At 45.1% G+C, this 12,439-nt stretch overlaps 2 protein-coding genes across 3 annotated transcripts in view; one reads left to right on the forward strand and one right to left on the reverse strand.

The window, feature by feature from the left end:
* Positions 1-12,439, forward strand: part of LOC140722568 (uncharacterized) — a 424,481-nt gene that overhangs the window by 332,520 nt on the left and 79,522 nt on the right. The window lies entirely within an intron of this gene.
* The window catches only part of LOC140722569 (uncharacterized), a 196,381-nt gene that overhangs the window by 151,895 nt on the left and 32,047 nt on the right, over positions 1-12,439 (reverse strand). Inside the window, exon 3 of one of the 2 annotated variants that reach the window (XR_012097668.1) lies at positions 11,224-11,567. The exons of the other annotated variant lie outside the window; for it this stretch is intronic. The gene's annotated coding sequence lies outside the window, so the exon portion shown is untranslated. Of the gene's footprint in view, positions 1-11,223; positions 11,568-12,439 lie in introns of those variants that run through there. 2 annotated transcript variants of the gene reach the window in all.

Genomic DNA, 12,439 nt, shown 5'->3' on the forward strand with positions numbered 1-12,439 from the left:
CACCGTCACTGGCAGTGCATTCCACACACACACCACTCTTTGCTTAAAAAACTTAGCTCTGACATCTCCTCTGTACCTACTTCCAAGCAGCTTAAACCTATTCCCCCTCGTGTTAGCTGTTTCAGCCCTGGGGAAAAAGCCTCTGGCTATCCATACGACCAATGCCTCTCATCATCTTATACACCTGCATGATTTTCTCCAGGGTGAATAAGACGATGAGCTCACTGTGGTTTTGACGTTCTCTCTCTCTCTCTCCTTGTGTCTGATATCACAGTCCCGCCTCACTCAGGCACTAAAGCGACACTCACAGTAAACGAACCTGCGGTCTCGTAACACAATGCACCTCTAAAGTCTGACAGCAGACTAGCGAGTGAATCTTCGATGGAGCAGAGTCAGAAACCAAAGTGTTGCCAGCCTGAGTCAGGGCTTTGGGGCTCCAGAGAGAGATGGGTTCTAGAGTTTACCAGGAGGAGGAGGAATCAGACCAGCAGGATGTGGCTATAAAAGAAAGGTCAGAAACATTTGGAAACTGGTTGACCGGAAAAAAAGGAGGTTAATTTCAGGCAGCAATGGTGGAGAGAGGAATAAATAGAAAACGTTTAGGCCGAGCCCCTTCAGTGTGCCTAGCCTGTGTACTCCTCTGCTTAGTTGCTCTCTGAATTGCAGAGTTCCTCCAGCATTTTGTGTGTGTGCGTCTCTGTATTTCCAGCAACTGCAGAATCTCCTGTGTTTTTTATCTGCATTTTACTTTGGCGTTAGATACACGTTGGTATTGAGTATATTGTTTATGGGAGCCGCTTTCTGCGTTAAAACAGCTGCGGATTTTTTCTATACACACACAACAAAAAAAGAGGTATGGGCATTGAAGAAATGTTGAAGGAAAGCTTGCAGAAATGTTTAATGGCACCGTGAGTACCCATAGGGCCACGTGTTAAGAATTTCACAGGTGCTGAAGCGCCGATGAAATGCGTAGGCGTCAGGCTGAGGACGTCCCTGAGTTTCACGCATGCGCGCAGTACACAGAAGGCCTTGAAAATGTCGGGTGCAGGTAAGAGCGATTCTCCGTGTTTTTATATTAAACACTGACTTCGCGACAATTCCTGTGAAATCCAGACACCGTAGCCAACAATCCCAGGGCTGTCCTGCTCTCGTCCCTCTCTCTCAGCCCCACGATTCGTACACGGGCCCCGGGGAGCTTCCGGCTGATGAGGGAATGGGAACTGATGGATCTCTCAGACAGAGCTGAGCTCCAGCTATATAAATGCAAGGATTAGGAACTCAGAGAAAGGGAACAAAATCTTTTACATCACCAGTTGAGAAAATCACCTTTGTTCTACCTCCAATCACTAATAAGAGAAAATCTGCAGATGCTGGAAATCCAAGCTACACATATTGCTGGAGGAATTCAGCATTAGTACTCTTTTCCATAGATGCTGCCTGGCCTGCTGAGTTCCTCCAGCATTTTGTGTCTGTTGCTTGTTCTACCTCCACTTGTTCAGGATTTTTCTACCTGTGAGAGCATGTTTTGTCCCATTCTCTCTGTGTACATGATCATATCAAACACCTTTGCCCTGGGCAGCAAGTAGATTTCACATCACAAATGTGCCAGACTCCAGTGAGACAGACTACTGCCCTTCCCTTCATATTCATTGGCATTACCATCACTGAGTTCACCACTGTCAGTCATTCGGGGGAGGGTTCAGGGGAAATATTTATGTAGAATACAGAAACTGGTGATACTTGAGTCCCCTGTGTGCATGTGGTGTTGCAAAAGTTGCTGGAGAATTTACAAGTGGGAAGAAGTGGAGTGATACTTGGAAATCTGACTTTTTAAAGCGTAAATTCGCAAGCAAACCACATATGGACAATATACAAAATCTTTGGTGAGAAAATCCTTCATTACCCATTACAGGCCTGCTACATAGGTTGTGTGAGAGTGCAGATGAACTGGATCGAACTCAGAGGAGATCAAAGTTCCTATTGACCGTGATTTGCTAGCTGTGAAAATGAATACCTCTCTATAAAAAATAAATAAATAATTACCAAGTGCACATCTTGTCACTGGGTAAAAAAAATGCACAGTGCAAGACTTATGTACACACTGGTTATTACAAATTAAAGTGGGTATTGGAGGGAAGATGGGGAGACCTGTAGTGTCCCTGATGCCCTCACTTACAAGATGTGCATCCAGCTGCAGCTTGTAACCCTGCACTTTAAGGAGTTGGAACTTGAAACACATATGGGGATTGATGGACATTCCAGATACCAGCACTCTGCCCAGTCAGGAGATTATTTCTCTTCCAACTTGGGTTTAACCTCACTGTAACAGTGTGATACCAAATCAAACCTTGGCAACTCAAGTAATCTCATCTGAAATGTTGTCCTACACCCATTGATGGATTTTGTAAATCTTTTACAGGTTAAAAACGGGAAGGAAATTGTCTCCAGGAATCTCAAACACGACACGCCAGTTTTGTTGTCTCTGTCGAGATATTTAAGAAGTGGAGCAAGGGATTCAATTGACAATCCTTCCTGCTCAGACTGTAGGGAGGGATTCATTCGGTCATCTGAGCAACTAGCAAGCCCGGCATTTTACACAGGAGAAAGGCTGTTCACCTGCTCAGACAGTGGGAATGGATTCACTCGGTCATCTCAACTGAAGGTACATCAGCAAGTTCACACTGGGCAAGCCCATTCATCTGTTCTGTGTGTGAGAAAAGATTCTGCCGGGCATCCCACCTGTGGACACACCAGTCAGATCACACTGGGCAGAGGCTGGTCATCTGCTGAATTTCGGGGAAGGGATTCTCTCGGTCATCTGACCTAATGGCACACCAACGTGGTCACACCAGGGGGCAGCCATTCACCTGCACAGTCTGCGGGAAGGGATTCACTCAGTCATCCCATCTACTGAGTCATCAGCGAGTTCACACTGGGGAGAAGCTGTTCACCTGCTCAGAATGTGGGAAGGGATTCATACTGTCATCCTACCTACTGAGACATCAGCGAGTTCACACTGGGGAGAAGCCGTTCAGCTGCTCAGAATGTGGGATGAGATTCACTCAGTCATCCAACCTACTGAGTCATCAGCGAGTTCACACTGGGGAGAAGCCATTCACCTGCTCAGACTGTGGGAAGGGATTCACTCAGTCATCCACCCTCCAGAGTCATCAGCGAGTTCACACTGGGGAGAAGCCGTTCACCTGCTCAGACTGTGGAAAGGGATTCACTCGGTCAACCCACCTACTGAGACATCAGCAAGTTCACACTGGGGAGAAGCCATTCACCTGCTCAGTCTGTGGGAAGAGATTCACTCAGTCATCCCACCTGCAGAGTCACCAGTTAGTTCACACTGGGGAGAAGCCGTTCACCTGCTCAGTCTGTGGGAAGGGATTCACTCAGTCATCCCACCTGCAGAGACATCAGCGAGTTCACACTGGGGAGAAGTCGTTCACCTGCTCAGTCTGTGGGAAGAGATTCACTGATTCATCCACCCGGCAGAAACATCAGCGAGTTCACACTGGGGAGAAGTCGTTCACCTGCTCAGAATGTGGGAAGAGATTCACTGAGTTATCCAACCTACAGAATCATCAGCGAGTTCACACTGGGGAGAAGTCGTTCACCTGCTCAGTCTGTGGGAAGGGATTCACTCAGTCATCACAACTACTGAGTCATCAGCGAGTTCACACTGGGGAGAAGCCATTCACCTGCTCAGACTGTGGGAAGGGATTCACTCAGTCATCACAACTACTGGCACACCAGTCAGTTCACAGTGGGGACTGGCCGTTGTTCTGAATCCCTGGGTTTCATTTGCTGTGGACTGTCATTTTAAGAGAGAGAGATTAAGAAGGCGAATCAGTCTGACTTGCAGCTTGTTTACATCGCTCGCAGCTTGTTTAGTTTTAACCGAGAACACAGACACTCGGAGTCAGATGGAGACGAAGGAGGAAAAACTGAAGGATCAAAACCAGGGAACTAGTCACCAAGGGTCACTGTTTGGAACTTTCCTATGCCCACAAGATGGGTTAATTATCGATTCACCGTACATCGAATATGTGGTTGTCACCTTGTTTGATCCATAGTGGATCTGATTTGGCACATCCTGTGGAGACCACTGATGTGTTAACCCTTGACTGGCTGTGGTGTGGTAGTTCATTTGAAGACGATAAACCTTGTGACAAGTCACTTTCAGTGATAATTTGTATGTGGATTTGGAATGATGACTGTAAAATCTACAGCGACTGTTCTCTCATTTTACCACCATGGAACCTGTGGAATTCTACATATTTGCGTTCTCTCACCATTTACCCTGGATTACAAATCTCTCTCTCTTATCGCCTATTCTGTAGTTGAAATGAACTTTCATACTTTACCATCTCAAGACTCAAAACTCGGGTTTCCCCCGAGCTCAATAGTTTGGGAGTTACATTTAAACACATTTATAAACTTAACACTGTTAACTTCTGTTTATCTTGTTTATGTTGCATATTACAAGTAGATTCTAATAAAGATAGATTTAACATCAAAACCAGACTCCAGGTGTAGTCTATTGCTGCTGGCTTGTTTCTAAAGCATTATGGTTCGTAACTAATTTGGGGCCTAAGTCTGGGATATGAACAAATTTGGGGGTTATTGATCGATGAATTATCGATTTGATTGGGAAATCCCTTTTGATTTATTTGTGTGTGGAAATCAGCAGCAGTGGACATTTAAAAAATTTCTGGAAGCGCCAACCCCTGAGGCGTTAGGAAAAGCCAAAAAGAATGTATTACTGATTGTTGCTAATGGGCTGAATCTTAAGCAGGCAAGCATAAAACTGGGAGAGGAGGTAAAGTTAAAACAATAGGGGTTTTATTATAAAATATAGGCATCCACCCCCTTTTTCAGAGACTGGGATCCCGAGTTCAACTGGTAATGATGTGCATTTCAATCTGTTCACCTCTCAGTCCTCGATTCTCTAAATGAAAGGATTATCACATTTGATCTTTCTTTATATGATGACCCAACCATTTCAGGGATCAGTCTATTGAAACTTCATTGCACTCTCTGGAACAAATACTCTCTAACCACTTTGTTAATCCTCTGTGAGAAAAATGTCCATCTTCCGCAGCCCTGTGTTGCCCCAACCACTCACCTCCTACCCCTGTCATTGGCCCCACTTGCAGGTCAACCGTCTGCCGGTGTTTCCCCCCCAATGTGAATCCCTGTGCTCGCCATCACCGTGGGCTCAGACATTTCCACAGATTTCCACCGGGACAAACATCCTGTCCGCCCCCACTCACACCATCTTTTTCCTTTCAATAGAAACCCTCCTCTCCTCCCCCGGGAACTGGCATCAAACCGACGGGCCGAGCGGTCTCCTACCTCTCGGCGACACATCAGACTCCGGCCGCAGAAGACGCTTCACAAACACCCCAACTTCCCTTGGAGGGAAATGGAAATAAATCAAAAAACATTTACTCCACTGTGATGTGGAGTTTGAGGCCGGAGCGGGAGGCGAACACAGAGGGGGGTAACGCCCTCTGGACTTGTCCACCTCTGCGACTGGTGGTAACAAGTGATTGACGTCGATTTGCACCAATGGGAATAGCGAAGCCCCTGAATCCTCTGTTGACAGCGGTGGGGGTGGGCTGGTCACGTAATTATTAGCCCAGCTATTAAACTAATAAAGCCCGAGCTCACCAGCGCATGGATGACGTAAGACGCTGTGCACGTAAGGGCAGATCCCGGTGTGGGAAGCCCATGCGTGACGTCAGGCGCGAGGGGGTCTGTGTGACGTCACCTGTGGGGATGCGCTCGCATTTAAATGCATCTTAATGTGCGTTTCTTATGATTTCAGAGGGACAACAACATTAATCACGGGTTTCATCACTGAATCCAGTGTTGTGGGATGTAAAGTCCCCTGTTATGTGTCGGGCTGGGCCGTGTTGTTTGGGGGCTATTGATGGATTAATTATCGATTTGATTGGGCATATCCCTTTTGATTTATTTGTGTGTGGAAATCAGCAGCAGTGGATATTGATAAGTTTCTGTAGGTTGGATGACTGAGTGAATCCCTTCCCACGTACTTCCTCATCCAGGTCATCCACTCTTGGTCTTCCTGGAATCATTCTTTGAAACTTCTCCGGACCCACTCCAATACGAGCACATCCTTTGCTCAGATAATAAGTCGGAAGTACAGGTCGGACTCTGCTCACAATACACCAACAGTGATCTGCCCAATGCGTTATAAAGCTATAGTATCGCATCCTTGCTCTTATATTGCTAACATTGCAGTTGTCATCCTTAATCAACTCCATCTGCAAGCAAACCTTTAGGGCCTCTTGCTCAAGGACTCACAAGCACTTATGCACCTCTAATTTTTTCAAGTTTCTCCCATTTATTTTTTTTCTACGCCCAATTACTTCTACCAAATGTACATGACTTGCATACACTGTATTTCAACTGCTACTTTGCTGGCATTCTCCAGACCTATCAAAGTCCTTCTGCAGACTTCCACTTTGCTCTAAACTACCTATCCCCTACCTATCTTTGTATCAACTGCAATGTTCATCACCAAGGTATCAATTCCGTCATCCGTATCATTCAGATTTAACATGAAACGATGCGGTCTCAATACTGACCCCTGCAGAACAGCATTAGTTACCGACAGCAAAACAGAATTGCCCACATTATTCTGACTCTTTCTCCCTTGTCAGTACAAGTTTCTTTCCTGTAATTCCATGAGCTGTGATCCTGTTCAGCAGCCTCACATGCAGCACCTTAGAAACATAGAAAACCTGCAGCACGTTACAGGCCCTTTGGCTCACAAAGCGATGCCGAACATGTCCTTGCTCTAGAAACGCCAAGGGTTACCTACAGTTCTCTATTTTTCTCAGCTCCGTGTACCTATCCAGGAGTCTCTTAAAAGACCCTATCGTGTCCGCCTCCACCACCATTGCCGGCAGCCCATTCCAAGCACTCACCACTCTCTGTGTAAAAAACTTACCCCTGACATCTCCTCTGTACCTACTTCCAAGCATCTTCAAACTATGCCCTCTCGTGCTAGCAATTTCAGCCCTGGGAAAAAGCCTCTGACTATCCACACGATCAATGTCTCTCATTTTCTTGAACACCTCTATCAGGTCACCTCTCATCCTTGATCACTCCAGGGAGAAAAGACTGAGTTCACTCAACCTATTCTCAAAAGGCATGCACCCCTTTCCAAACAACATCCTCGTAAATCTCCTCAGCACCCTTTCTATGGCTTCCCCATCCTTCCTGTAGTTTGGTGACCAGAACTGAGCTCAGTACTCCAAGTGGGGTCTGACCAAAGTCCTATATAGCTGCAACATTACATCTCCGCTTTTAAACTCATTCCTGCGGTTGATTAAGGCCAATGCACAGTATGGCTTCTTAACCACAGAGTCAACCTACATAGCAGCTTTGACTGTCCTATGGACTCCGTCCCCAAGATCCCTCTGTTCCTCCACACTGCCAAGAGGCTTACCATTAATACTATATTCTATCATATTTGACCGAAGAAAATGAAGCACATCACACTTCTTTGGGTTGAACTCCATTTGCCACTTCTCAGCCCAGGTTTGCAGACTATCAATATCCGCCTGCAACCTAACCCAACCTTTGTGTCATCAGCAAATTTACTAACCCATACCTCCACTTCCTCATCCAGGTCATTTATAAAAGTCACTAAGGGTAGGGGTCCCAGAACCGATCCCTGAGGCAGACCACTGGTCACCGACCTCCATGCAGAATATGACCAGTCTACAACCACTCTTTGTCTTCTGTGAGCAAGCCAGTTCTGGATGCACAAAGCAATGTGCCCTTGGATCCCATGCCTCCTTACTTTCTCAATAAGCCTTGCATGGGGTACCTTGTTGAAGATCATCTGAAAATCCAAGCAAACAACATACACTGCCTCTGCTTTATCTATCTTGCCTGTTATTTCCGCAAAGTATTCCAAGAGATTTGTCAGTGAAGATTTCCTCGAAACAATCCGGCTGACTTTGGCCTACTCATCATGTTTCCCCAATTACAGTACCCAAAAAACACTCTCTTAGTACACTCTACCATCTTCCTGACCACTAAGGTCAGACTAACTGTCCAATAATTTTCTTTCTTGTGCCCCCTCTCTTCTTAAAGAGTGGAGTGACATTTGCAAATTTCTGGTCCACCAGAACTGTTCCAAAATCTAGCGATTTCTGATAGATCATTACTCATCACTTGAAGAGAAAACTAAGGGGGAACTTCTTCATTCAGAGGCGGGGAGAGTGTGCACTGAGCTGCCAGAGCAAGTGGCAGGGACGATTGTAATCTTTAAGAGAAGTTTGCTTAGGTCACTGGATGAGAAGCATATGGAGGGCTATGGTCCAGGTGGAAGTTGTTGGAACTCAGAAGATTAATTGTTTAGCATGGACTAGACTGGCCGAATGGCATTTTTCTGTGTTGTAGTGTTTTATGACTCTAATGCTTTCACAATCTCTTCAGCTACCTCTTTCTGAACTCTGCGGTGTCTTATCCACCTTCAGGCCTTTCAGCTTCAAAAACACCTTCTCTCCTTGGTAAAAGCATGTATCCTCACTTCTGGCCCAGGTACTGCTGAATGTTTGGCATTTATGTAATAAATTTAATGACACAACTGTAGTGGGTGACTTCAATCTGCAGGAGGATTGGGAAAGTCAGATTGGCGTGAGTTCGCAAAAGAGGGGATGTATTGAATGCAAACGAAATGGCTTTTTAGAGCAGCTGATGGTTGAGCCTAGTCGGGGAACTGCTATCTTACATTGGGTGTTGTGTAATAACCCAGATCTTATTAGGGAGGTCAATGTAAAGGAACCATTAGAAGGCAGTGATCATAATATGGTTGAATTTCTACTGCAAATTGTGAGCGAGAAGCACAGGCAAGATGCATAGTATCTCAATGGAATGAAAGGGAATTTCAGAGGCGTGAGAGAGGTGATTCCCCAGGTGGATTGGAGGATGCTGGTGGAGATGACGCCAGAGCAGAAATGGCTGACGTTTCTGGGAATAGTTCATAATGTGCAGGATAGATATGTCCCACAGACGTAGTTCTCAAACAGCGGGGCTAGGCTATCGTGGCTGACAAAGGAAGTTAAGGACTGTATAAAAGCATATAAGGTAGCAAAAGTGAGTAGTAGGTTGGATAATTGGGTAGCTTTTAACATCCAACAACAGGCAAATTTAAAATAAAAGCTATAAGGGGAAAGGTGAAATATGACAGCAAACTATACAATAATATAAACCAGTTATAAAAAAAAATACGAAAGGGAGGTGAGAGTTGATATTGGACTACTGGAAAATGATGCTCATGGGGTACAAATGGGGAAGAGCCGGTAGATGAACTTGATAGGTACTTTGCATCCGTCTTGTCTGTGGAAGACACCACCAGTGTGCCCGAGATCTGTGAGTGTCAGGGAGCAGGAGTAAGTGCCATTGCTATTACAAAGGAAAACGTGTTAGGCAAACTTCGGTTCTTAAAGTGGATAAGTAACCTGGAGCAGATGGACTACATCCCAGAGTCCTGAGAGAGGTTGCTGGAGAGATAACAGATGCGTTGGTCATGACCCGTCAAGAATCACTTGATAACAGATGAGGTTTTGGGGTACTAGGAGACTAATGATATAATAAGTCAAAGCCAGCATAGGTTCTGTACAGGGAAATCTTGCCTGACAAGTCTGTTAGAGATCTTCGAGGAAGTCATAAGCAGGATGGACAAACGAGAGGCGGTGGATATCATTTACTTGGATTTTCAGAAGGCATCTGATAAGGTGTCACACATGAAACTGCTTAACAGGATAAAAATCCGAAGTAATACTGGCATGGACAGAGGAATGGCTGACAGCCAAGAGGCAGCGAGTGGGAATAAAAGGGGCCTTTTCTGGTTGGCCAGCAGTGACTTGTGTTCTTCAGGGGTCAGTATTCGGTCCGCTACTTCTCACATGATTTGTTAGTGATCTGGATAATGGAACTGATGGGGTTGTGTGGCTCAGACTGTGGGAAGAGATTCACCACATCATCTCACCTAGTGACTCACCAGTCAGTTCACACTGCAGTGAGGGATTTCACCTGCTCAGTCTGTGGGAAGAGATTCACTCATTCATCTAACCTACAGAGACACCAGCGAGTTCACATTGGGGAGAGGCTGTTCACCTGCTCAGACTGTGAAAAGGGATTCACACAGTTAGCTAGCCTACAAGCACACAGCCAGTTCACACTGGGGAGACGCTGTTCACCTGCTCAGACTGTGGAAAGGGATTCACCACATCATCTCACCTACTGACTCACCAGTCAGTTCACACAGCAGAGAGAGATTTCAACCGCTCAGATTGTGAGAAGGGATTCACTCAGTCATCTGATCTGCTGGCACACCAGTGAGTTCCACTGGGGAGAGGCCGTCGACCTGTGAATGTGGGAAGGCATTCACACGATCATCTCGTCTACTAAAACACCAGCGAGTTCACACCAGTTAGAGGCTGATCGTCTGCTCAGACTTTGGGAAGAGATTCTCTCAACCGTCTCCACCAAGGCTGCATCATTGTGTTCCACTGGGGAGAGGCCATTCACCTGCTGTGAATATAGGAAGGGATTCACTCAGTAATCTAACCTTGTAACACACGACTGGGTTCACATTGGGGGGAAAGTTTCAATAAGCTGTAGGCTGGATATTTGTCCATCCCCGTTGCTGAATGCAATTTCGAGAGTGACTGGGGGAGTCTAGTACAAGAGGGCATGACTTAAGGTTTGCAGGGCGCCCATTCAGAACAGAGATGCGGAGAAATTTTTTTAGTCAGAGGGTGGTGAATCTGTGGAATTTGTTGCTATGGCTAGCAGTGGAGGCCAAGTCATTGGGTTTGCTTCAGGCAGAGATTGATAGGTATCTGAGTAGTCAGGGTGTCAAAGGTTACGGTGAGAAGGTGGGGGAATGGGACTAAAGGGGAGATTGGATCAGCTCATGATGAAATGGTGGAGCAGACTCGATGGGCCAAATGTCCGATTCTGCTCCTTTGTCTTATGGTCTTATGTGATTTTCTTTCTCATGTCTGTTATTCCTCTTCCTCCTTCTGTCCAAGGTAGTGTTAATCTCAGTGGGGTTGAGTGTAAATAGTCTTTTCTAAACTTGTCATTTCAGTTCTTACTTATCTTTGTAAATTTTACTGATTGAAATGGGACTAAGATATTTTCATTAGAAAAAGTCAATGTCGGTATTGATGGAAGTGTTTATTGCCTTTATTCTATTTGTTAACCATTGAGCTCTGTTCGACAGTTTTTTAAAGCCTTGAAATAAATTTTGTCAAAGGTTTTCCCAATATTGCACTACTTTCTGTTGTCTTTGCTTGTTGATTTTTCAGATACGTGGTTATCACGAGACCCGGTGAAGGGTCATGGCCGGAAATGTTGATTCCCATCCATAGATGCTGCCTGACCTGCTGAGCTTCTCCAGCACTTTGTGTGAATTTCTCTTGATTTCTTGCATCTGCAGGTCCTCCTGTTTCCCAGATATTTATATGTTTAGTGAAATAACAAGCCGGTCGTGGGGTTGTGTGGCTCTGTTGGTGAAATATTAAATAGAATCATTAGATAAGAGGTGGCATAGCGTTGGGCAGTGTAGAATCTGTGGGTAGTATTAAGGAATAGCAAATGTACAAAAAATCCCTGATGGAATTGTATAGTGACCCCAAAACAGTAGTAAGTAAGTAGTCCACAAATTACAATGAGAGATAGAAAATGAGCGCCAAAAGGGCAATGCTACAATAGTCATGAGGGATTGTCATGCAGGTGATTAGGAAAATTAGGATGGTGTTGGTCTCAAGAGGAGAAATTCTTAGAATGCCTACAAAATGCTTTTTTTAGAGCAGCTCGTGGTTGAGCCCACTTGGGTATCAGCTATTGGGTGCTGTAATGAACCGGAATAAATTAGTTCACTTGAGTCCAAAGAACACAGGGGCAAGTGTTCTTAATATGATCAAATTCACCCCGACATTAGAGAAGGAGAAACTAAAAGTCAGATGTGGAATAAAGACAATTAGAGAGGCATGAGAGAAAAAATTGTCAAAATTGATTTGAAAAGAACACGGGCAGGGATTAAAACAGAGCAACAATGGCTGGAATTTCTAGAAGCAATTCGGAAGTCACAGGGAGGAAGTGGTATTCTAAAGGTAAGGTGACAAAACCGTGGCTGATAAGAGAAACCAAAGACACCACATAAAACAAAGAGAGGGCACAGAACAAAAATTACTAGAAGTTGGAGGATTGAGAAGCTTTGAAAAGCAAACAGAATGCAACTAAAATCAGTAAGAAGGACAAGATGGAATACTTAGGTCAGCTAGCCAGTAATATTACAGAGGATACTATTTTTTCTTCAGGCACATATAGTGTAAAAGAGAGACAGAAGCGAATATCAAACCAATGGAAAATGATA

Source organism: Hemitrygon akajei, unplaced genomic scaffold, assembly GCF_048418815.1.
Source record: "Hemitrygon akajei unplaced genomic scaffold, sHemAka1.3 Scf000080, whole genome shotgun sequence".
NCBI lineage: Eukaryota > Metazoa > Chordata > Chondrichthyes > Myliobatiformes > Dasyatidae > Hemitrygon > Hemitrygon akajei.